The 26400-nt window shown below is 31.8% G+C and overlaps 1 protein-coding gene across 3 annotated transcripts in view; it reads right to left on the bottom strand.

Annotated features, from left to right (window-relative positions):
* LOC145248917 (PIH1 domain-containing protein 2-like) overlaps positions 1–26400 on the bottom strand; it is an 82533-nt gene that overhangs the window by 39858 nt on the left and 16275 nt on the right. The window lies entirely within an intron of this gene.

The raw sequence follows: 26400 nt of genomic DNA, 5'->3' as shown, positions 1-26400 counted from the left end.
AAAAAATAACTTGTTTGCCACCACCGAGAATCGAAACTGTTATTTTTTTTATTTTGAACTGAAGCGTGATGGTCCAACCGACTGAGCGAAACTCCTATAAACACTTGAGCATAAGAAAATGAGAAAGGACAGCACATTATACACATGATGTAACAAGGCCGCTGGGAGCAGCAGCAACCGCTTAAAGATATGCAAATGACAAAGCTGGTTGCAAAATGTGACATCACAGCAGAGACAAAAGGACACACTTTAACAGAGAAGAATGTTCAGAGAAGCGAAAATTCGAGACATGTTCATAGAAGCGGAGGTATTCAAGACGTCTTCAGAGAAAAAGTGGGGTCTGATAAGGTGTTCGGAGAAGTAATGTTTAAAACGTGATGAGAAAAGCTGGTGTCCAAGACACGTAAGTGATGTCACCGCAGTTAGAAAATGAGAAATGAAGTATGTAGAAAAAAATGAACTCTTGGAAATAGTAGATATAAAGGCTTTGGTTAAAAAAATGCATTGAGTTTTTTCCTTTCTTCTCTTCACTTGCGACGGAATCTACAGCATGGTGGGTCTGTTAAAATGTAACAACATCATTAAAAAAGGTCTATAACGTTCCAATAGGACGCATTTAAATTAAGATACCCCTATTTAACCATGATTATTTCACATGATCATGCTGTTAAAAATAAAAATGTGACAGACTGACGGGCGGATACTGTCCCTATTTATGTTACTCCCCACAAGCTCGGTCGTTCGTGTTGGAGAAGATCTACTCCCCAAATGTGACACTCTATCAAAATAAAAATAAAATTTGTCTCAGTCTAGGAGGATTTGTTTTCATCAATCGAAAACAGTGTAATATTAAAAATGATACATTTTACTTATAGTCAAATGACCAAAGGTTTGTTGGACGTAAGATCAATGAATTCATCAATCAATTCATTGAGTCAAACCAGCTCATGTCAGACACGTCGGGGATACGTTCTCAACAATCAGTTCAGTGATTTTGTTGCTGTAGGACTGATATACAGTCCTGTTCAGTTTTAGGAAGCCCTTTCTCCCAGGCTTTACCTTCACTTTGAGAAGCAGTTACATTATTGCTAATGTGATGTGACCGTCCCAGCAACGGTTAAGCTCCCCACTGGGAGAAGGCCAAGACTCCCGAAGTACTGGGGAAAACCGGCCAGATATGATTTTTTTTATCCTTTAATTATCATTGGTGTGCCCGGGCGACAGTGAAAACCCTGCTGAGAGAAAAGATTGGGTTGTGATTTTCATAACAATGAAAATCGACAGCAATGTCATTTTTTTTGGAAATTGTACTCTGAAACTGGAATTACTCAGGGTTCAAGACATAGGATGTTTATAATATGAGAGCACAGCATGACCCAGAGGGTTGTGTGGGGGGATGGAATCCAGGGGCATGACAATGTTTACAGATTCACAAGCGCACTCGCAAGAGGGAAAACCTTCTCTGGGGTAACGTAGTTAGGTACGATTGGTCCATTGGTCCAAGGAACAACCCCAGTTTCACCCCTCCCCTGAGTATATGAACAGTGGGGTCAGAGGTATTGAGAGTTGAGACAACAACTTGTTGAGAATCGTTATATGCTCTCCCCTCTTCCCATATCAACCTCACCGCTATATCGAAAAAAGGAGAGAAATCTATTTATCGACTACATTGAAGTCTGTCAATCAACATTGAACTGTAAGACAATTGTACATATCTATTTTTTTTTTTTCTAGAATTTAATCAGTAGAATAGAGGTTTTTTTTTCTTTTGTATGTATGAAATTGATTTTCTTCTAGTGCGACAGAACGCTGAGGCGAAGGCATATTAACTTAATCGATCAACAGGGTTTTGCCACATGAAGAAGTAGCATTTAGTGACCAAGGAACCCCTGACAAGGGAAACTATCAAATTTGGTGTCCTGCGACCGGGGGAGCTGGCACACTAATTCCCTGAGAAGCTTCTTACAGAAAATATAGACGAAGCTACTCATTCGTTTTTTTTTTTTTTTTTAATTTTTTTTTTTTTTTTTTGACAAGAGATCATATATCTTAGTGCATTAGCTTTTCAATTTAACGCCTGACATTTTGACTAACCTGCTGGAGAGAGAAATAAAATAAAATTATCAATTCGCGAGTTTAGCGAAAGAAATGCTAATTCAAACCTCAGTTCAGTTGAAAAAACCTCCTGGAGTATAGAACTTCGTAAATGTATGCTTGAACATGTTGCAAATAAGATGCGTCCATTGAGGCTGTGCAAGATGAATGCGTTATTTTGTAATGAAAAATTGACAAATGGAATCTCAAATAGATATGTAAGGTCGTATTTTTAAGAAAAAAAAAATGCAAAAAGAAAAAAAAACACTGAGGGATAGAAAGAAACAAAATGGCTGACAATATCATCAAGTTTTGAATTATGTTTTTTTTTTAAAATTTTGTTTTTAGCATCTTTTTCCATGATTTTTTTTTGAGGATGCCAAAGAAGCGGGAATTCTGTTCTCTTGCTTCAAGGAAAAAAGAAAAAAGTAAAATAAATAAAATGTGCAAAATTCTCTTTTTTCATGTGGTAACTGTTATTGCCACTTATCTCAATTGCAGTTTTAGTTTATTTTATTCATTTGATTTCGTTTTATTTAATTTCACTTCTCAAATTTTCTATCACCCAAAATATGTGAAATGTTAAGTAGCCTCAACAGCATTTTTAATCATTGACATATTTTTTATTTTAGTTCATTATTCTATTGCGTGTGTATGCCTGTCCCCTTTTCAATGGAGGTATCTTATGTATGATGATCGATACTTCCAATACAAAGCTATCAATTTCAAAATTTAAAAATTTGAAGATTTTAAAACCCGATTGTGGAAATCCAGGTGGCTCAGCGGCCTCGATTTATTTGTACAAATTTTGCTTCAAATATAACATATTGCATAATTAAATGGCCACGTATTTTTTTTTTTACTCTTTAAGATTCACTGCTTTGATTGCTCTCATAGAATCTTGTATAGTTCAGTAGATGTTGCGGATGTGATCCGCCATAACGTGGATCAAGTAGGGGGAAACAGTTTTGGCTTTATTTTTTACATAAGGTGAAATGTTATTTTATTATAATATGCAACATTTAAAGCAATACACATGGTAAGTATAATATTTACTTTTCATCGATTTATAAAATATTCTGCATATTAGTATTTATTTTAAAGATAGCAGTGTTATTTGTAATATATATATATATATATATATATATATATATATACAGTGATGATCATATTTATTGGCACGGTAAAATAAAAGTTAAATTTTGTCTAATAAATTCTAAAAAAGGGATTAAATTAAAGAAAATAACAAAGTATATTATGTATTTTTAATTGGCCTTTCCGATGCAGCAATCGGATTTTAGAAAAAATAAATAACAAAGGAACGACAAACATAATTGCAAAAAACCCTTGTTCAAAATTATTGGCACGATTTATTTAATAATCAATTGTATAGCCTTTGGCCTTGATTACCTTCCTCAGTCGCTTTTCATAGTTTACAACCAAGTTGTTGCACTCTTCAGTAGTAATTTTAGCCCACTCTTCCTGACAATAATCCTCCAATTGAATAAGATTCTTAGGCTTCCTTTGCATTACCCTCAATTTTAATGTTCTCCATAAATTTTCAATTGGATTAAGGTCTGGGCTTTGTGATGGCCACTCCAAAACATTAATATGATTGTCCTCAAGCCATTTCTTAGTCAGTTTAGCCGAATGCTTTGGGTCATTATCTTGCATGAACCCCCAACGACGACCAAGTGAGAGCTCTTTAGCAGAGTCTTTCAGGTTTTCATCCAATATTTTAACATAATCTTTCTTTTTTATGCTACTTGTGACCTTAACAAGTCGCCCTGGTCCAGAGGCAGCAAAGGATCCCCAAAACATCAAACTGCCTCCACCGTGCTTCACTGTGGGTATGGTGTTCTTAGGCAGGAAAGCTTCGCCAGATTTTCTGTAAATATAAGACACTTTATTATGGTCAAATAACTCTATTTTCGTTTCGTCAGTCCATAGAACACGTTTCCAGAATGCAACATCTTTATCAATATGACGTTTTGCAAAGGCTAGCCTTGCTTTCAGGTGCATAGGCTTCAATAAGGGAGTCTTTCTCGGACGACATGCTTTTAAACCAGCTCTCTTCAAAACTCTACCAACTGTATGTCGAGATACATTCACTCCAGAGGTGCTCTGTTCATCAACAATCTCCCCAACAGAGATCCTTGGGTTTTGTTTTACTTGTCGAACAATTTTCCGTTCATCTCTTGGGGAAAGAATCCTTTTTCTCCCTCTACCCTCTAAACTCATAACGTGACCTTGCGATTTGAACTTGTTTATTATGGCTCTAACAGTGGATTTGGGAAGGTTTAGCTTCTTTGAAATCTTATCATAGCCCTTCCCATTGGTATGGCATGCTACAACAAGCTTCCTGACGTCTTCGCTGTGTTCCTTAGTTTTAACCATGGCGATTGAAAATTATAATTTAGTCACTTATAATAGTTTAAATAAATCGCTATCTAAAAATTATCTGAAAAAAATTATTCACTGAATTAGCGTTAAACAAGCATAATATGGCTATAAAAAAGTTCAGAAAGCACGTAAACCGGAAATTGATTGATATTATAGTGATACTAAAAGAAAAACAAAGCCGTGCCAATAATTTTGAACAAGGGTTTTTTGCAATTATGTTTGTTGTTCCTGTGTTATTTATTTTTTCTAAAATCCGATTGCTGCATCGGAAAGGCCAGTTAAAAATACATAATATACTTTGTTATTTTCTTTAATTTAATCCCTTTTTTAGAATTTATTAGACAAAATTTAACTTTTATTTTACCGTGCCAATAAATATGATCATCACTGTATATATATATATATATATATATATATATATAAGAACAAAAAATTTAAAAAAAAACATGTTAAAACACTTTAAGAAGAGTTAAAAACATATTTAATTTTCAAAAAAAGAGACAAAAACTAAAGTGGATTGTCCTTAATCCGTGGAGTTTCGAGACAAATACTTTCCTTCTCATCAGAGGGTAGGCGTTAGCAAAATGCAGAATCAGATTAGCAATACTTGACAATGGAAATCACAAAATCTTATGAGAAATGGATGTACAAACAGATAAACCCATCCAAGGAAATATACCAGATGTCATAATAGTTAACAAGAAGGAAAAGTCTTGCTAAGTCTTGCTAGATTGTAGATGTCGCCATTCGAGCAAGTCACAGGTATCAAGGAGACAGAGAAGCAAAACAAATACACGAAAGTGGCCTGAGAGTTAAAGGAAATATGGGGGATAAAGAAAGTCAACACAACATCAATAATACTCGGAGTACTAGGAACAATCCTGATACATTTCAAAAAAATGAATAGGAGAGATTGTAATAAGATGAATGGCTGAGAATATACAAAGCATAGCAATAATAAAAATGACTGAAATATTAAGGAAAACCATTGAATGTGTAGAACCACAAAAGATAACTGGCCATATAGAAACTGCAATAGAAGTAAAATCAAAGGATAGAAGAACATAACATAGACCCAAGAAGACGGAAATTATTAATTGTAAACTATATGCCCTAAAAATTGTTTATTGGCATCAACTGGCATCCGACGGAATAGTAGTGAAGGGTCAAAGTGGATTGAAAGAGTGAGAAGAGAAAGCACTAACCACAACTCGACTGGATGAGTGCACAGTAGATTGGAATGTTAAGGAGGATTAATGCCATCCTAATTCCAGTGAATGCCCATAATCGTCTATAGCGAGAAATCAATGGTAAATAACTGTTGCGTTAATGCAAATTCATTTGCAAAGTTTATTGAAAGAGGTGGAGAGTACTGGCTATCTGAATTTTTGATAACCGTTATTGTTATTATTATTGTTGTTGTTGTTGTTGGTGGTGGTTATCAAAATAGGAGGAGAATGCTTAAAATCTGTGAAGCTTTGTCACTCAGACTTTAGGAGATCACCACTTGTTATTGGCCACCACCACCACCAACAACAATAATAATAACAACAACAACAACAATAATTAAAAAAAATAAAAATAATAATAATAATAATAAAAATAATAATAATTATAATAATAATAATAATGAATAAAAAATATTAAAAATAACAATAACAAGAACATCCTACAGATTTTGCAGTCTGTGATTAAATGTATTAGAAGAAAATGGGTAAAAACCTGTTTAATACAGTCTGCAAAACACTACTGGAGCTAGATATGGGAAGAGCAACAGGATCATAATAAAAATACCAGATGTCATAATAGTTAACAAGAAGGAAACGTCCTGCCAGATTGCAGATTTGCTGTTCCAGTAAATCACAGTAAAAATCAAGGAAATGGAGAAGCAGAGCAAATACACAGAACTAGACAGAGAGCTCATGGGATCTGGGAAATGAAGATAGTCAAGATAGCACCACTAATAGTAGGAGCACGAGAAACAATACCGATAAACTTTTCAAAAAGAATGGGAGAAATTAGAAACAGAGGGACGGTAGAGAAGATACAATGGATAACATCTTTTTTCAAACTCCTCAGCCTAACGTTCACAGGGAACATGAGTTAGAACAGCTACATTGAAAGCATTGCCAAGACCACTGCGAAGAGGGTAGGCTCTATCTACCATGCTAGAAAACTACTAACGCCTAAAAGTATCTTGTACCTCTATAAGGACACCATTCGTCCAGGTATGGGAGTATTGTTGTCACATTTGGGCTGGTGCATCTGCTGCTAGTTTCTTGCTCCTAAACAGAGTTCAAAAGAGAGTCACCAAACTGAACTGTCATCTAAGCTTCAGCCTCTGTCCCATCGACGAAATGTTGCATCCCCTTGCCTGTTCTACAAGTATTTTAATGGTGTATGCTCTGACGAACTGCAAGCACTTGTACCCCTCGATGTAAACATCCCCGACAAACCAGACTAGCAGCTAAATTCCACCCTTACACAGTAGAGATCCCTAGTTGTAAGAGAAATTTCTACTCCAATAGTTTCTTCCCCAGAACTGCTAGACTTTGGAACACTCTTCCAGGTCCCTGCTTCCCCAACTTTATTGACATGCAGAAGTTCAAGTGTAATGTGAACAGACATCTTGCTGCCCAACTCCCTACATAATACCACTGTAGCTTATGTACCTGATAGTATCACCTTACACCAAATTGGCAATGTGCCTTGTTTGAGGTGAAAATGTAATAAAAAAATAAATAAAAAAATAACAATGAAAACTGCAGAAATATTAAGGAAGACTCTTGAATGTGGAAACTAACACATGCACTACAGACACAAACTGGACTTACAGAAATGGTTACAAGGTAAAACACAAAGGAACATTACATAAAATTATAAAAACTGAAACTGTATAATTGTAAGTATTTTTTTTGTGTGTGTGTGTGTGTGTGTATGTGTGTGTGTGTGTATGTCGCCATAAACTGCCACCACACCAAATAAATAAGGAGGATCAAGGAGGATGGAAATACAGAGGAGAGAAAGCACTAGCAAGACCTCCCCTGGTTGAGTGTAAAGAGGACTGGGACCTTGGAGAGGCTTATTGCCATCCAATTTCCAGTGAAGACCAATTGTTGCTGCCAATGAGAAATCAATGGTAAGTGGCTGTTGCGATAACACAAATTCTTTTGTAAAGGTTATTGAAAGAGGTTGAGAGCGCCGAAAATCTGGGGAGATTTGTTGGCACTCAGACTCCAGAGAATACTAGCAGTTCTTCTCAAAGGGAAATCTTTGATAATGGCCAGTGTGATGACTTTTAGTGAGTGAATAATAATAATCACATAAAAAGCAAGGATCAACAAGACACAAGACAACAACAAATGCAGACTCTGTGGACAAAGAGATGAAACAATAAACTACATAATTCAAAATGCAACAAATTACCTAAAAAAGATTATGAAAATAGACACGATTAACTGGGAAAGGAAGTACACTGAGAATTATGCAAACAACTGAATCTTGAACATGCTGACAAATAGTACAAACACAAATAAGCAGCAGTATTTGAAAATGAAAGTTACAAAATTCTGTGGAGCATGTATACATAAACATATAAACCCATCCAAGCAAGAAAACCAGACGTTATAATAGTTAAGAAGAAGGAAAAGTGGTGCCAGATTGTAGATTTTGCAGTCCCAGAAAACCGCAGAGTGAAGATCAAGGAAACTGAGAAGCAAAGCAAATACACGGAACTGACCAGAGAGCTGAAGGTAATATGAAAAATGAAGAAAGTCAAGATAACACCACTAATAGAAGCACTAGGAACAATACCGAAAAACTTTGAAAAAAGGGTGGGAGAGATTGGAATTAGAGGGATGATTAAGGAGATACACATATAACAATCATGAAAATGGCTAAAATATGAAGGAAAATCCCTGGAGGTGGAGACTACTACACATGAGCTTCAAGCCGGACGTACAAAATCTGCTATAGATGTAAAACGCAAACGAACATCACATGGTATCATAAAAACTGAAACTGTCTAATTGTAAATTACCCTCCACCCTGGACCCCGGACCACCCCATCCGCTCTTTTACTGCGTTTGTCACCATAAAGTAGCGCCACACCAAATAAATGAGAAGGGTCAAGGAGGATGAAAAGACTGAAAAAAGAAAGCACTAGGAACACCTCCGCTTGATGAGTGCAAAGAGGACTAAGACCTTGGGGAGGCTTATTACCTCCCAAATTCTAGTGAAGACTAATTGTTAATGCCAACAAGAAATCAATGGTAAGCGGCTGTTGCAATAACGCAAATTCATCTGCAAAAGTTATGAAAAGAGGCAGAGAGTACTGGAAATCTGGGGAGACTTGTTACTCAGACTCAAGAGAATGCTACGAGTAGTTCTCAAAGAGAAATCATTGATGACTGTATGACAACATCTAGAGTGTTGTTAATAATAATAATAAGAATAACAACAATGCTACGAGTAGTTCTCAAAGAGAAATCATTGATGACTGTGTGACAACATCTAGAGTGTTGTTAATAATGCTAATAATAATAATAATAATAATAATAATAATAATAACACCAATGCTACGAGTAGTTCTCAAAGAGAAATCATTGATGACTGTATGACAACATCTAGAGTGTTGTTAATAATAATAATAATAATAAAAATAAAAATAATAATAATAACAACAATGCTACGAGTAGTTCTCAAAGAGAAATCATTGATGACTGTGTGACAACATCTAGAGTGTTGTTAATAATAATAATAATAATAACAACAATGCTACGAGTAGTTCTCAAAGAGAAATCATTGATGACTGTGTGACAACATCTAGAGTGTTGTTAATAATAATAATAATAATAATAATAATAATAACAATGCTACGAGTAGTTCTCAAAGAGAAATCATTGATGACTGTGTGACAACATCTAGAGTGTTGTTAATAATAATAATAATAATAATAATAACAACAATGCTACGAGTAGTTCTCAAAGAGAAATCATTGATGACTGTGTGACAACATCTAGAGTGTTGTTAATAATAATAATAATAATAATAATAACAACAATGCTACGAGTAGTTCTCAAAGAGAAATCATTGATGACTGTGTGACAACATCTAGAGTGTTGTTAATAATGCTAATAATAATAATAATAATAATAATAATAACAACAATGCTACGAGTAGTTCTCAAAGAGAAATCATTGATGACTGTATGACAACATCTAGAGTGTTGTTAATAATAATAATAATAATAATAATAACAACAATGCTACGAGTAGTTCTCAAAGAGAAATCATTGATGACTGTGTGACAACATCTAGAGTGTTGTTAATAATAATAATAATAATAAGAATAATAATAATAACAACAACAACAATGCTACGAGTAGTTCTCAAAGAGAAATCATTGATGACTGTGTGACAACATCTAGAGTGTTGTTAATAATAATAATAATAATAATAATAAAAATAATAATAATAACAACAATGCTACGAGTAGTTCTCAAAGAGAAATCATTGATGACTGTGTGACAACATCTAGAGTGTTGTTAATAATAATAATAATAATAACAACAATGCTACGAGTAGTTCTCAAAGAGAAATCATTGATGACTGTGTGACAACATCTAGAGTGTTGTTAATAATAATAATAATAATAATAATAATAATAACAATGCTACGAGTAGTTCTCAAAGAGAAATCATTGATGACTGTGTGACAACATCTAGAGTGTTGTTAATAATAATAATAATAATAATAATAACAACAATGCTACGAGTAGTTCTCAAAGAGAAATCATTGATGACTGTGTGACAACATCTAGAGTGTTGTTAATAATGCTAATAATAATAATAATAACAACAATGCTACGAGTAGTTCTCAAAGAGAAATCATTGATGACTGTGTGACAACATCTAGTGTTGTTATTAATAATAATAATAATAATAATAATAATAATAATAACAACAATGCTACGAGTAGTTCTCAAAGAGAAATCATTGATGACTGTATGACAACATCTAGAGTGTTGTTAATAATAATAATAATAATAATAATAACAAAAATGCTACTAGTAGTTCTCAAAGAGAAATCATTGATGCCTGTATGACAACATCTAGAGTGTTGTTAATAATAATAATAATAATAATAATAATAATAATAATAACAACAATGCTACGAGTAGTTCTCAAAGAGAAATCATTGATGACTGTGTGACAACATCTAGTGTTGTTAATAATAATAATAATAATAATAATAATAATAATAATAATAATAACAACAATGCTACGAGTAGTTCTCAAAGAGAAATCATTGATGACTGTGTGACAGCATCTAGAGTGTTGTTAATAATAATAATAATAATAATAATAATAATAATAATAATAACAACAACAACAATGCTACGAGTAGTTCTCAAAGAGAAATCATTGATGACTGTGTGACAACATCTAGAGTGTTGTTAATAATAATAATAATAATAATAATAATAATAATAATAATAATAATAACAACAACAACCTTGCTACGAGTAGTTCTCAAAGAGAAATCATTGATGACTGTGTGACAACATCTAGTGTTGTTAATAATAATAATAATAATAATAATAATAATAATAATAACAAAAATGCTACGAGTAGTTCTCAAAGAGAAATCATTGATGACTGTGTGACAGCATCTAGAGTGTTGTTAATAATAATAATAATAATAATAATAATAATAATAATAATAATAATAATAATAATAATAACAACAACAACAATGCTACGAGTAGTTCTCAAAGAGAAATCATTGATGACTGTGTGACAACATCTAGTGTTGTTAATAATAATAATAATAATAATAATAATAATAATAACAACAATGCTATGAGTATTTCTCAAAGAGAAATCATTGATGACTGTGTGACAACATCTAGAGTGTTGTTAATAATGCTAATAATAATAATAATAATAATAATAATAATAACAACAATGCTACGAGTAGTTCTCAAAGAGAAATCATTGATGACTGTATGACAACATCTAGAGTGTTGTTAATAATAATAATAATAATAATAATAATAATAATAATAATAACAACAACAACCTTGCTACGAGTAGTTCTCAAAGAGAAATCATTGATGACTGTGTGACAACATCTAGTGTTGTTAATAATAATAATAATAATAATAATAATAATAATAATAACAAAAATGCTACGAGTAGTTCTCAAAGAGAAATCATTGATGACTGTGTGACAGCATCTAGAGTGTTGTTAATAATAATAATAATAATAATAATAATAATAATAACAACAACAACAATGCTACGAGTAGTTCTCAAAGAGAAATCATTGATGACTGTGTGACAACATCTAGTGTTGTTAATAATAATAATAATAATAATAATAATAACAACAATGCTATGAGTATTTCTCAAAGAGAAATCATTGATGACTGTGTGACAACATCTAGAGTGTTGTTAATAATGCTAATAATAATAATAATAATAATAATAATAATAACAACAATGCTACGAGTAGTTCTCAAAGAGAAATCATTGATGACTGTATGACAACATCTAGAGTGTTGTTAATAATAATAATAATAATAATAATAACAACAATGCTACGAGTAGTTCCCAAAGAGAAATCATTGATGACTGTGTGACAACATCTAGAGTGTTGTTAATAATAATAATAATAATAATAATAATAATAATAATAATAATAACAACAATGCTACGAGTAGTTCTCAAAGAGAAATCATTGATGACTGTGTGACAACATCTAGAGTGTTGTTAATAATAATAATAATAATAATAATAATAATAACAACAATGCTACGAGTAGTTCCCAAAGAGAAATCATTGATGACTGTGTGACAACATCTAGAGTGTTGTTAATAATAATAATAATAATAATAATAATAATAATAATAATAATAACAACAATGCTACGAGTAGTTCTCAAAGAGAAATCATTGATGACTGTGTGACAACATCTAGAGTGTTGTTAATAATAATAATAATAATAATAATAATAATAATAATAACAACAATGCTACGAGTAGTTCCCAAAGAGAAATCATTGATGACTGTGTGACAACATCTAGAGTGTTGTTAATAATAATAATAATAATAATAATAATAATAATAATAATAATAACAACAATGCTACGAGTAGTTCTCAAAGAGAAATCATTGATGACTGTATGACAACATCTAGAGTGTTGTTAATAATAATAATAATAATAATAATAACAACAATGCTACGAGTAGTTCCCAAAGAGAAATCATTGATGACTGTGTGACAACATCTAGAGTGTTGTTAATAATAATAATAATAATAATAATAATAATAATAATAATAATAACAACAATGCTACGAGTAGTTCTCAAAGAGAAATCATTGATGACTGTGTGACAACATCTAGAGTGTTGTTAATAATAATAATAATAATAATAATAATAATAATAATAACAACAATGCTACGAGTAGTTCCCAAAGAGAAATCATTGATGACTGTGTGACAACATCTAGAGTGTTGTTAATAATAATAATAATAATAATAATAATAATAATAATAATAATAATAATAATAATAACAACAATGCTACGAGTAGTTCTCAAAGAGAAATCATTGATGACTGTGTGACAACATCTAGAGTGTTGTTAATAATAATAATAATAATAATAATAACAACAATGCTACGAGTAGTTCCCAAAGAGAAATCATTGATGACTGTGTGACAACATCTAGAGTGTTGTTAATAATAATAATAATAATAATAATAATAATAATAATAATAATAATAACAACAATGCTACGAGTAGTTCTCAAAGAGAAATCATTGATGACTGTGTGACAACATCTAGAGTGTTGTTAATAATAATAATAATAATAATAATAATAATAATAATAATAATAACAAAAATGCTACGAGTAGTTCTCAAAGAGAAATCATTGATGCCTGTATGACAGCCTCTAGAGTGTTGTTAATAATAATAACAATAATAATAATAATAATAATAATAATAACAACAACAACAATGCTACGAGTAGTTCTCAAAGAGAAATCATTGATGACTGTGTGACAACATCTAGAGTGTTGTTAATAATAATAATAATAATAATAATAATAACAACAACAACAATGCTACGAGTAGTTCTCAAAGAGAAATCATTGATGACTGTGTGACAACGTCTAGTGTTGTTAATAATAATAATAATAATAATAATAATAATAATAACAAAAATGCTACGAGTAGTTCTCAAAGAGAAATCATTGATGACTGTGACAGCATCTAGAGTGTTGTTAATAATAATAATAATAATAATAATAATAATAATAACAACAACAACAATGCATCGAGTAGTTCTCAAAGAGAAATCATTGATGACTGTGTGACAACATCTAGTGTTGTTAATAATAATAATAATAATAATAATAATAATAATAACAACAACAATGCTATGAGTATTTCTCAAAGAGAAATCATTGATGACTGTGTGACAACATCTAGAGTGTTGTTAATAATAATAATAATAATAATAATAACAACAACAACAACAACAATACTACGAGTAGTTCTCAAAGAGAAATCATTGATGACTGTGTGACAACATCTAGTGTTGTTAATAATAATAATAATAATAATAATAATAATAATAATAACAAAAATGCTACGAGTAGTTCTCAAAGAGAAATCATTGATGACTGTGTGACAGCATCTAGAGTGTTGTTAATAATAATAATAATAATAATAATAATAATAATAACAAAAATGCTACGAGTAGTTCTCAAAGAGAAATCATTGATGACTGTGTGACAGCATGTAGAGTGTTGTTAATAATAATAATAATAATAATAATAATAATAATAACAACAACAACAATGCTACGAGTAGTTCTCAAAGAGAAATCATTGATGACTGTGTGACAACATCTAGAGTGTTGTTATTAATAATAATAATAATAATAATAATAATAATAACAAAAATGCTACGAGTAGTTCTCAAAGAGAAATCATTGATGACTGTGTGACAGCATGTAGAGTGTTGTTAATAATAATAATAATAATAATAATAATAATAATAATAACAACAACAACAATGCTACGAGTAGTTCTCAAAGAGAAATCATTGATGACTGTGTGACAACATCTAGAGTGTTGTTAATAATAATAATAATAATAATAATAATAATAATAATAACAAAAATGCTACGAGTAGTTCTCAAAGAGAAATCATTGATGACTGTGTGACAGCATGTAGAGTGTTGTTAATAATAATAATAATAATAATAATAACAATAATAATAATAACAACAACAACAATGCTACGAGTAGTTCTCAAAGAGAAATCATTGATGACTGTGTGACAACATCTAGAGTGTTGTTAATAATAATAATAATAATAATAATAATAATAATAACAAAAATGCTACGAGTAGTTCTCAAAGAGAAATCATTGATGACTGTGACAGCATCTAGAGTGTTGTTAATAATAATAATAATAATAATAATAATAATAATAATAACAACAACAAAAATGCTACGAGTAGTTCTCACAGAGAAATCATTGATGACTGTGTGACAACATCTAGTGTTAATAATAATAATAATAATAATAATAATAATAATAACAACAATGCTATGAGTATTTCTCAAAGAGAAATCATTGATGACTGTGTGACAACATCTAGAGTGTTGTTAATAATAATAATAATAATAATAATAATAATAACAACAACAATGCTATGAGTAGTTCTCAAAGAGAAATCATTGATGACTGTGTGACAACATCTAGAGTGTTGTTAATAATAATAATAATAATAATAATAACAACAATGCTATGAGTAGTTCTCAAAGAGAAATCATTGATGACTGTGTGACAAAATCTAGAGTGTTGTTAATAATAATAATAATAATAATAATAACAACAATGCTATGAGTAGTTCTCAAAGAGAAATCATTGATGACTGTGTGACAACATCTACAGTGTTGTTAATAATAATAATAATAACAATAATAATAATAATAATAATAAAAACAACAATGCTATGAGTAGTTCTCAAAGAGAAATCATTGATGACTGTGTGACAACATCTAGAGTGTTGTTAATAATAATAATAATAATAATAATAATAATAATAACAACAATGCTATGAGTAGTTCTCAAAGAGAAATCATTGATGACTTTGTGACAACATCTAGAGTGTTGTTAATAATAATAATAATAATAATAATAATAACAATGCTATGAGTAGTTCTCAAAGAGAGATCATTGATGACTGTGTGACAACATCTAGAGTGTTGTTAATAATAATAATAATAATAATAATAATAACAATAACAACAATGCTATGAGTAGTTCTCAAAGAGAAATCATTGATGACTGTGTGACAACATCTACAGTGTTGTTAATAATAATAATAATAACAATAATAATAATAATAATAATAAAAACAACAATGCTATGAGTAGTTCTCAAAGAGAAATCATTGATGACTGTGTGACAACATCTAGAGTGTTGTTGATAATAATAATAATAATAATAATAATAATAATAATAACAATAATAATAATAATAATAATAACAATGCTATGAGTAGTTCTCAAAGAGAGATCATTGATTACTGTGTGACAACATCTAGAGTGTTGTTAATAATAATAATAATAATAATAATAATAATAACAATAACAACAATGCTATGAGTAGTTCTCAAAGAGAAATCATTGATGACTGTGTGACAACATCTAGAGTGTTGTTAATAATAATAATAATAATAATAATAATAATAATAACAACAATGCTATGAGTAGTTCTCAAAGAGAAATCATTGATGACTGTGTGACAACATCTACAGTGTTGTTAATAATAATAATAATAATAATAATAATAACAATGCTATGAGTAGTTCTCAAAGAGAAATCATTGATGACTGTGTGACAACATCTAGAGTGTTGTTGATAATAATAATAATAATAATAATAATAATAATAACAACAATGCTATGAGTTGTTCTCAAAGAGAAATCATTGATGACTTTGTGACAACATCTAGAGTGTTGTTAATAATAATAATAATAATAATAATAATAATAACAATGCTATGAGTAGTTCTCAAAGAGAGATCATTGATGACTGTGTGACAACATCTAGAGTGTTGTTAATAATAATAATAATAATAATAATAATAACAATAATAACAACAATGCTATGAGTAGTTCTCAAAGAGAAATCATTGATGACTGTGTGACAACATCTAGAGTGTTGTTAATAATAATAATAATAATAATAATAATAATAATAATAACAATAATAACAACAATGCTATGAGTAGTTCTCAAAGAGAAATCATTGATGACTGTGTGACAACATCTAGAGTGTTGTTAATAATAATAATAATAATAATAATAATAATAACAACAATGCTATGAGTAGTTCTCAAAGAGAAATCATTGATGACTGTGTGACAACATCTAGTGTTGTTAATAATAATAATAATAATAATAACAACAATGCTATGAGTAGTTCTCAAAGAGAAATCATTGATGACTGTGTGACAACATCTAGAGTGTTGTTAATAATAATAATAATAATAATAATAATAACAACAATGCTACGAGTAGTTCTCAAAGAGAAATCATTGATGACTGTGTGACAACATCTAGAGTGTTGTTAATAATAATAATAATAATAATAATAATAATAATAATAATAATAACAACAACAATGCTACGAGTAGTTCTCAGAGAAATCATTGATGACTGTGTGACAACATCTAGAGTGTTGTTAATAATAATAATAATAATAATAATTATAATAATAATAACAACAACAATGCTACGAGTAGTTCTCAGAGAAATCATTGATGACTGTGCGACAACATCTAGAGTGTTGTTAATAATAATAATAATAATAATAATAACAACAACAACAACAATGCTACGAGTAGTTCTCGAAGAGAAATCATTGATGACTGTGTGACAACATCTAGAGTGTTGTTAATAATAATAATAATAATAATAATAATAGCTCAGAAGAGTCAAGGATGATGGAAATAACGAGAAGAGAGCACTGACCAGACCACCGCTGAACAAATGCAAAGAAAACTGGGACATGGGAGAGGCTTATTGCCACTCAAATCTAGTGGAAACCAATGGCCGCTCCTAGTGAAAGATCGATGTTGCAATAATATCTGTTTCTTTGAATTAGTGAACAAATATATTTTTTGTTTTGTTTGTTTATGGAAAGGTATTTTTTACGACCTGCCCCAGCATAGTATAAACACCTCCTTATGTTAAGAACGGCTTTTAGAATAAAGCCCCCCAACGCCCCATGTTAAGAACGGCTTTCGGAATAAAAAACCCAACCTCCCCATATTAACAACAGCTTTCGGAATAAATACCCACAACCTCCCCATGTATAAACGGCTTTTGAATTTGGGGGTGTTTATTCCAAAAGCTGTTCTTAACATGGGGGGTTGAAGTGTTTATTTTGGAAGCCGTTCTTCACATGGGAAGGATGGGGGTGTTGAAATTCCAAACTGGAATTATTCATTTTCATTCTTTTCACTAAACTTGTTGCTTGAAGAAGTGCAATGATACTCTACCCTTTCTTTTCTTTCCCTTTTAAACTCTTTTCTTTCTATTTTCTTTCAATTTTCACCGTCTGCTCGCCCACGTTTCTTTTTGCTCACTTGGTGTAATCGTTGGCGTTGCCGAGCGAGACTCATGGAAAAACGGACTTTAAACTGCAGAAGTACCCTTGAACCATAGGGATTCTAATTATCGCTTGAATTCCAGTGAAAAACAATTGTCTTTGCCAACAAGAAATCATTGGTAAACGGCTGTTGAGATAAAGCAACATGATTTGAAATAGTGACTGAAAGCGGACGAATGTGCTAAAAATGTGCGAAGATTTTTCGTTGAGCCTTCCTGGATCACAGATGGTTACTGTCAGTGAGTAGCATTAATAATATCTTCTGCGAAAACACGTGGTAGTACTACTACTACTATTAATGATAATAATAATAACAAGTATGCATGCCCCCCCCGTGAGTACACAGTGAACGAGGCATAAAAAAATGACTAAGTTCAGCACCCCCCCCCCGCCTCACATTTAGCCCCAAAAGTCTCCAGGAGACGTCAAATCCTGGTGAAAATGAACAAACGGTGCAGCTTTAGGCCGTAACATATGTAAATTGGAGTTCTGCACACTGCAAAAAAAAAAAAAAAAAAAGAAATGACTAAGTCACTCATTTGCCCCCCACCCCCCACCCCATTTAGCCCTAAAAATCGACAAGGCCTTAACATATTTAAATTTGAGTTCAGCACCATGCAAAACTGCTAAATAGACATGCACAGAAAATTTTGGACAAACATGGTAAAATAGTCCCAAAAAATGGACTGTTTTTATTAGCCCTAAAAGAGCCCCTGGGGCACACCCAAGAGTTATCGCAAAGTATAGACAAAAAAAATTATATAGAAATCAGTTAGTTACAACTTTTCAGAAAGTTTTATAAAAATCCAAGCCATCAAATTTTGGTACTTGATGAGGAGTGTGGACCCTATGCAAACGTTTGTTTTCCACGGACCGACATGCGTAGAAGGTTTTCAGTGGTCTATTTAGCCATGCAAAACTTTTTCAGGCAAAAAAAAAATGATAATAATAATAAAAATGGTGAATTGATTTTGGCGGCCATGTTTTAATTTTTATTAATTTTTTGTAAAATTCGATAACGATTTACAACACTCGAAACCTGACCACACAATTAAAATCGTGTTCTTGAAAACGAACTTCTGATCAATTTAAATGCAATTTCAAGTATTTAAAACCTAAATATTAATTAATTTAGTACTAGCCGCTAATTTAATGACTGGCGAGTAGGGACGGCCAAAAGTCACCACAGAATTACCTTACCCTATATGTAACACGATGTAACTTTATTATAAATATATATTATCAGTATAACTTTTGTACCATTTAAAAGAAGGGCAAAATAAACTAGTAATAATTTAAAACAATTTTTTTCATCAAACGAAAATAATGAAATTGCGCGACGAAAATCGTGTTTACTTAATTGGCGCTTTAAAATAACGTCCCCGTGAAAACATACTCGTATTTAATAAATCTAGCAAAAATCAACTAATGGTCAAATTTTCGTGAAATTTTCGATACTTATCCATTTTAGAATGTAATTACATATAAAATACAGTTTTCGTAAAATATATGAGGGGAAATATTTTTTTAGAGCGTGCCCCCCCCCATATTTATTTTTTCGAAATTCGAACAAAATATAATTAAATCAATCGAAATTTCTATTTATTATGAAACATAAGAGTTCAAATAAGTAAAAAAATATTTGAGAAATTTTTGAAAACTTTGAAGTGTCGAATACAATGATAAAATCATTGTTTATTTTATTTATTTATTTATTTATTTATATTTTTTTGTAAGTCTTATATTTCGCTAATACATAGCCTCATCAGGGTCGAAAGTCCAGTTCGTGAATTTCTTTTTCTTCATTTTGGTGTTATGGCGAAGAGACGAGAATTTACGTGTTAGTCCGGTAGTTTCAAGTTTGTAGTGCTCCAGTTTCGAGCGGGATTTAAAGTAAAAGATAGTCACACTTTTTGAAGACACTTTTTAAAAGTAAAATTTAATTGAGAAATTTTTGAAACTGGGGCACTACACACTTGAAACCACCGGACTAACACGTAAATTCTCGTCTCTTCGCCATAACACCAAAATGAAGAAAAAGAAATTCACGAACCGGACTTTCGACCCTGATGAGGCTATGTATTAGTGAAATATAGGACTTACAAAAAAAAAAAAAAAAAAAAAAAAAGCAATAAACAATGATTTTATCATTGTATTCGACACTTCGAAGTTTTCAAAAATTTCAATTAAATTTTACTTTTAAAAAGTGTCTTCAAAAAGTGTGACCATCTTTTACTAAAAAATATTTATTTTTTTAAATTTAGATACACATATTAAACAAAAATTTACATTGAAGTTGCAATTAAAAAATTGATAAAAACTTAATATTATTATTATTTTTTTTAAATAGCGTTTTTTCGAATTAATATATACTATAATCAGCTGAATTGCCAAGAAAAAGAAACTTCGTAAACATTAATTAATTTTTAAAAGATTAAAATGATTAAAATTCCATTATTTCAAAATGTTTCGTTACAACATAGATTTTTAATTAATTGTGTTTAAATTTTTTTTTAAATATTAAGTTTTAATATAAACATGGCACTTGTCAGCTATTTTATCACCAGATTAAAACCAATTTGAAAATATTATTGCACAAATATTAAGCATTTTGTAGGCCCCCCCCCCTCATATTTTGTTTGTCTCTTTTTACCAAACAAAATATGGAACCCCGTAGGTAACCAAAAGAACATTCAGTAAAACCGTATTTCATATTTAATATACAAATGTTTATAATATTATTAATCATTAAACTGTGTAACTCTTAAAACCTAACAAAGTTATAACAAAGGTTAATTATTAATTGCAGTTTGAAGAAGACAAACAAAGGTTTTAAAAAATCATTAAATCGCTTCTGTTTTTCCATAGTTCGTATAGTACAATATAGGGCGTGCAATAAGTAATGCCCCTGACCCACTTCCCATAGCAGTAGAGCAACGAAACTTGGCACAGTTATTAGTCTTTTTCTACATAGGAACCACCCAGAGTTATGCATTTCTTCCATCGTTTGATGCAGCTCTGGAGACCGTTTTTGTTGAACACCCCAGGTTGGTCCTCCAACCACGACGTGACTTCAGAAATCCAGGCTGCATCATCTGGGAAACTCTTTCCTTTCAAAAACAACATGGCTGGGAAGAGAGCAGAGTCAGAGGGTGGAATGTCAGGAGAGTAGGGAGGATGGGGACTATTTCATAACCACACGTCCGTGCTTCTGATCTGGCGACATGCGAGTTGTGGACCAGAGCTTTGTCCTGCAGGAGAAAGGTACCTTTGCTGATCTTGCCCCACCTCTTGATTTTGATAGCTTTCCTTAATTTCCTCAAAAGTGAAGCATAATAGGCTCCTGTAATTGTGGAACCCTTTGCCAGGAAATCTGTCATCACTACTCTGTCCTGGTTCCAGAAGACTGCGAGCATGAACTTGCCAGCGGAGGGCTGCACCCTTGCCTTCTTTGGAGGTGGTGAGTCCAAGTCCTTCCACTGCATTGACTAAGCTTTGGTCTCTGGATCATAGTGATGGACCCAGGTTTCATCCTGTGTAATCAGTCTTTTGAAAAACTTTGAATCTTTTTGGCACATCTCCAAATTCATCCTCGAGCACTCGACGCGTTGTCACTTTTGGAATTGTGTGAGCAACCTGGGAATCCATCTGGCAGACACCTTATGCATATGCAAATGGTCACGAATGATAGTTTCCACAGACCCTGTACTAATCAGGACATTTTGGGCTATCTGCCGAATAGTAATGCGCCGATCTTCCAAAATGGCAGCCTCAACTTGACGGACAAATGCCTCATCAATGGCAGAAGTGGGGCGACCCGGTCTGGGAGCTGTTTCTACAGACTTCCGGCCATGATTGAATTCACGATGCCAGCATTTTACAAGGTCATATGATGGGGCATTATCACCATAAGTTTCTTTCATTTCATCAAATGTCTTCTGTGGTGTGCGTCCTTTCAAATACAAAAACCGGATCACTGCTCGACATTCACCACGCTCCATTTCACACCTGACTCAGTTCAAACACCTGTAAAACAGAAACCACAATTAGTTCAGAGCTGTAATTTGCCACATAACCCGTAGAGATATAAATCATTGCACAATGCAAAATTTTAGCTAGATGAGACAACTGAAAGTGGGTCAGGGGCATTACTTATTGCACGCCCCTCGTACACACAAATCTGATGTCACAGAAACATGCAGTCCAATCTTCACAATCGTTTGGCAATCCCTACTTTCAAAACAGAAAACACACTCGCTAAAAAGAAAAAAAAGTGAAAGAAATGCATTTGTGAAATGAAACAAAATAGCGCACAAAAAAATGTTATATAAGTCCGATATAAATTAGCTGTTGATTCCCTTTTGTACTTGAAATAATTCAATGTCTAAATAGACCACTGAAAACCTTCTGCGCATGTCTGTTAAGGGAGCGGTCCGTGGAAAGCAAACGTTTGTGTATGGTCCACACTCCTCAGAGTTTGTATTGTATGTATGTACTCATTACAGAAGGAAGATGTCATATTCCCAAAATCACGTAAATCGCTCAAGTAGCTTTAAAACTAAGAAAAGAATTCTTGATTTTACTACTAAACTACATTAAACGTAATGCTGATCTTTCACCTTAACACTTCGATTCGAGTTATCCCCTTCTTTATTTCATTGGATTTAATCATGGCTGACAAAAACATTACGACCACGGCCCTCTGTAATATTAATGAAGGTTACGCTACAACTAGCTTAGTGGTAAAATTCGATTTTCTTGGATAATAAAAAAATACTTGAGGAACTGTTTACTCTTTTGTCTCCCAATTTTTCTTCTGCTAAAATTTTAATCACATGATTATGGTGTAGCGTCAATAAAATAAACCATTCATTCAAATGTCGCTTGTTATGGATTAAGCTTAATATGATATTAAAAATCACTTTATTGATACTAATGCAGTGCACTTATGTTACCAGGCTGGCGGGTGTATTGTAACTATTGTAAGAAATTTCTTTTCCACACCACAATTTTCCTCCCTGCCGACAGCAAATAAAATTCCACACACTGCCAAGGAGGAGAAAAAAAGTAATGGATAATCATTACTTTTTTTCTAATACAAGTTAATTAATAAACCGTCGGATATACGACAAATAACAAGTTAATCCAATAAACATAAGTCTTAACTTAGACAATTTTATAATTTCAATATATTTAGTTCAGTTAAATTTATTAACTTAATATGGCTATTGTTGAAAATTCAAATTGAGATTCAAAATTATAACTTTAATTCAGTAAATTTTCTTAATATTACACTGCCAAGGAGGAGAGGAAAAAATAAGGGATGATCATTACTTTTTCACAATACAATTTAATTACAACTTTAATTCAATAAATTTTTTAATATTAATATATGTGTGCCATTGTCTGTTGTCAATCTTCAGTATAAACTTCAACTTTTCATGCATCCAGACATTAGCTAATTTCCACTATATGGACCGACCTGAGGAGTCTCATCCTTACAATTAGAACAAAACCACTCCCCTAAGGTATCTTGATGATTAACTCCTAGGCAGCTAAAATGGTACCAGCTGTCACAGGAATCGCAGCACACCATTGGCGATGTTCCATCATTAGGAACAGAACAGGTTGGACAGAAAAAGGGACCTCTTTCTTCTATAAACTCAGTTGATGCAATATCATCATTACCCTTAATATGCAAGGGCACAAGGTTTTTTAAGGAATGGACCTGTTCGCATCCATCCTTAAGAACAACCGCAGAACAAACATTATTGTCGTTTCCCCATAATTAATTTGATTATTTTACCAAGATTCCAGAATTGCTTGGTTTTGTTGGGAGTCTTAATAAGTACTATCTCTCCAACAGATAACTTGGGGGCATCAACTTCTCTTAATGACAAGAGGTAATCATTATGCCAGATATGATTGAATTTTTCAACAAATTTATTCCTCATTTCGAGGGAATGTAATAAGGCAGTCCTATTTGGGGGGTCAGGACATAATTCAGCATCATAATTATTAATAAGCAAACGAGGTTGATATCTTGTTTGAAGAAAAAGGTTCGTAGTTAAAATACTAAAATCTTTGTCGCCAGAAACAATATAAGTGAGGGGTCTGTCATTTATTGCTGGGTGAAGAAGGTGCCATTTTTGGTGCGCAAATTTCCCGCCGAACATCGAGCGGGGCGGCTAATAGGTATTCCATTACTTCAAATACATGTGACATAATATTATTTAGTGAAGGGTATCTTTCCCTACTTCTATTCATCAACTCTCTTCTAATGGCATTAGGACACTTAGCAAATATTATGTGAGCTATCATTGCCCCTGAGGTGCCACCCTCAGCAAAAAAAATCAGTCCCATAGGACTTGTCGAGCTCAGTCAAATTTCTCTTAACTTTATCGAGAAACGACCTTAAAATTTTAAAATCCGTTATAACAGGTGGAGGAGGAATAATTTCCTCAAAAACCTGATTTTTAATTAAATCAGGGTTCAAATACCTTTTCCTTAACAATTTTAAGGCAACATCATAATTATCTGATGTTGTGTCTCGGCTGGAGATTATGTCAAAAGCATCCCCACCTAGTTTCGATTTCAACACTAATAATTTGTCAGCTTTATTTAAACTGTCAGTGCAAAATTCGAATTTGTTCAGAAATGTTCTGAATGAAAATTGATCATCGGTGGACACGTCGGCAAATTTCGGACAATCCAATTTCATGTTGACATGCATAACCGTTGAAGTGTGCATAACCTGAGGCGTATTTAATTTCAATTTTAATGAAAGCAATTTTTCTTCTATTTCTGAAGGAAACCTTTCTGAAACCTCGCAAAGCTGAATTTTCTCCTCTTCTGGAGTTTTGAGTAGAATTTGGTCTATTAATTCATCTAGGTCTTTAAACAATCTCTAATTACGACTTCTCGGGACCTTAAAAAAAATCTGGCGATTAAAAAGCCCAATTTAGGCTAAGCTCAACGAATAGTCGAGTTAGATAATTATAACCAAATTCGAAATTCCCGAACTACTAATGATGCCTAACATTAAGGGGAGGAGGGATTAAGCCCTTTCCTGTCCCTTAAGATTTTTTTTTTTTTTAATAAATTTTCAATTCACATTCATTTGAAAGTGACAACAATGCACACACAATTAATAAATTAAAACATGGCATCACAAATACAAATCAAATATTAGCAATCACAACTTAAATTAATCAATTAATTTAAATTAATCAATATGACACCTTCAAGGAGTTACTTTTACAATTAACATTTAAATTGCGAAAGAATCATTAACGGTTAAATACTGTGAGTTTTTCTTTTTCTTTTAATACGTCTACAGAATTTGAACCGAAGTTTTTTTTTTTTTTCAGTCATAAAATGTACACGATCCTCGTGGAATCTTAAATTCGAAAAAATACAATTATGATACGCTAGTAACCTACGAATCATTATCAAGGTCGAATTAAATTATTATCTAATTTTACTTAAAACATAAGAAATTCAAACTTCTTTACTTACTTATTTATTTATTTTTAGAAGTGCAACATATCGCCAAACGAAACCTATTACTGTCTTATAAGTTTTGAAGCATAAGTTACTTTAACAAAATAATTACATTTCAGATTTAACGAAACAAAAAAATATTTATCATTAATCTGTTCAAATTAAGAAAAATAAATCCTGCTCGTCTTAAATATAGAATTTACAAATATATTTATGTCTTACTGGCGTTTGTATTAAATAATGATTCGAGATGTTTTGCATTAAAGAATGATTCGAGATGGTTCGCATTCGAGATGGTTCGCATTAAAGAATGATTCGAGATGGTTCGCATTAAATAATGATTCGAGATGGTTCGCATTAAAGAATGATTCGAGATGGTTCGCATTAAAGAATGATTCGAGATGGTTCGCATTAAAGAATGATTCGAGATGGTTCGCATTAAAGAATGATTCGAGATGGTTCGCATTAAATAATGATTCGAGATGGTTCGCATTAAATAATGATTCGAGATGGTTCGCATTAAATAATGATTCGAGATGGTTCGCATTAAATAATGATTCGAGATGGTTCGCATTAAATAATGATTCGAGATGGTTCGCATTAAATAATGATTCGAGATGGTTCGCATTAAATAATGATTCGAGATGGTTCGCATTAAATAATGATCCGAGATGTTTCGCATTAAATAATGATCCGAG

This window comes from Euprymna scolopes, chromosome 27, assembly GCF_053919585.1.
Source record: "Euprymna scolopes isolate OS-2025 chromosome 27, ASM5391958v1, whole genome shotgun sequence".
Lineage (NCBI taxonomy): Eukaryota > Metazoa > Mollusca > Cephalopoda > Sepiida > Sepiolidae > Euprymna > Euprymna scolopes.
This window is presented reverse-complemented; position numbering and strand designations above follow the sequence as displayed.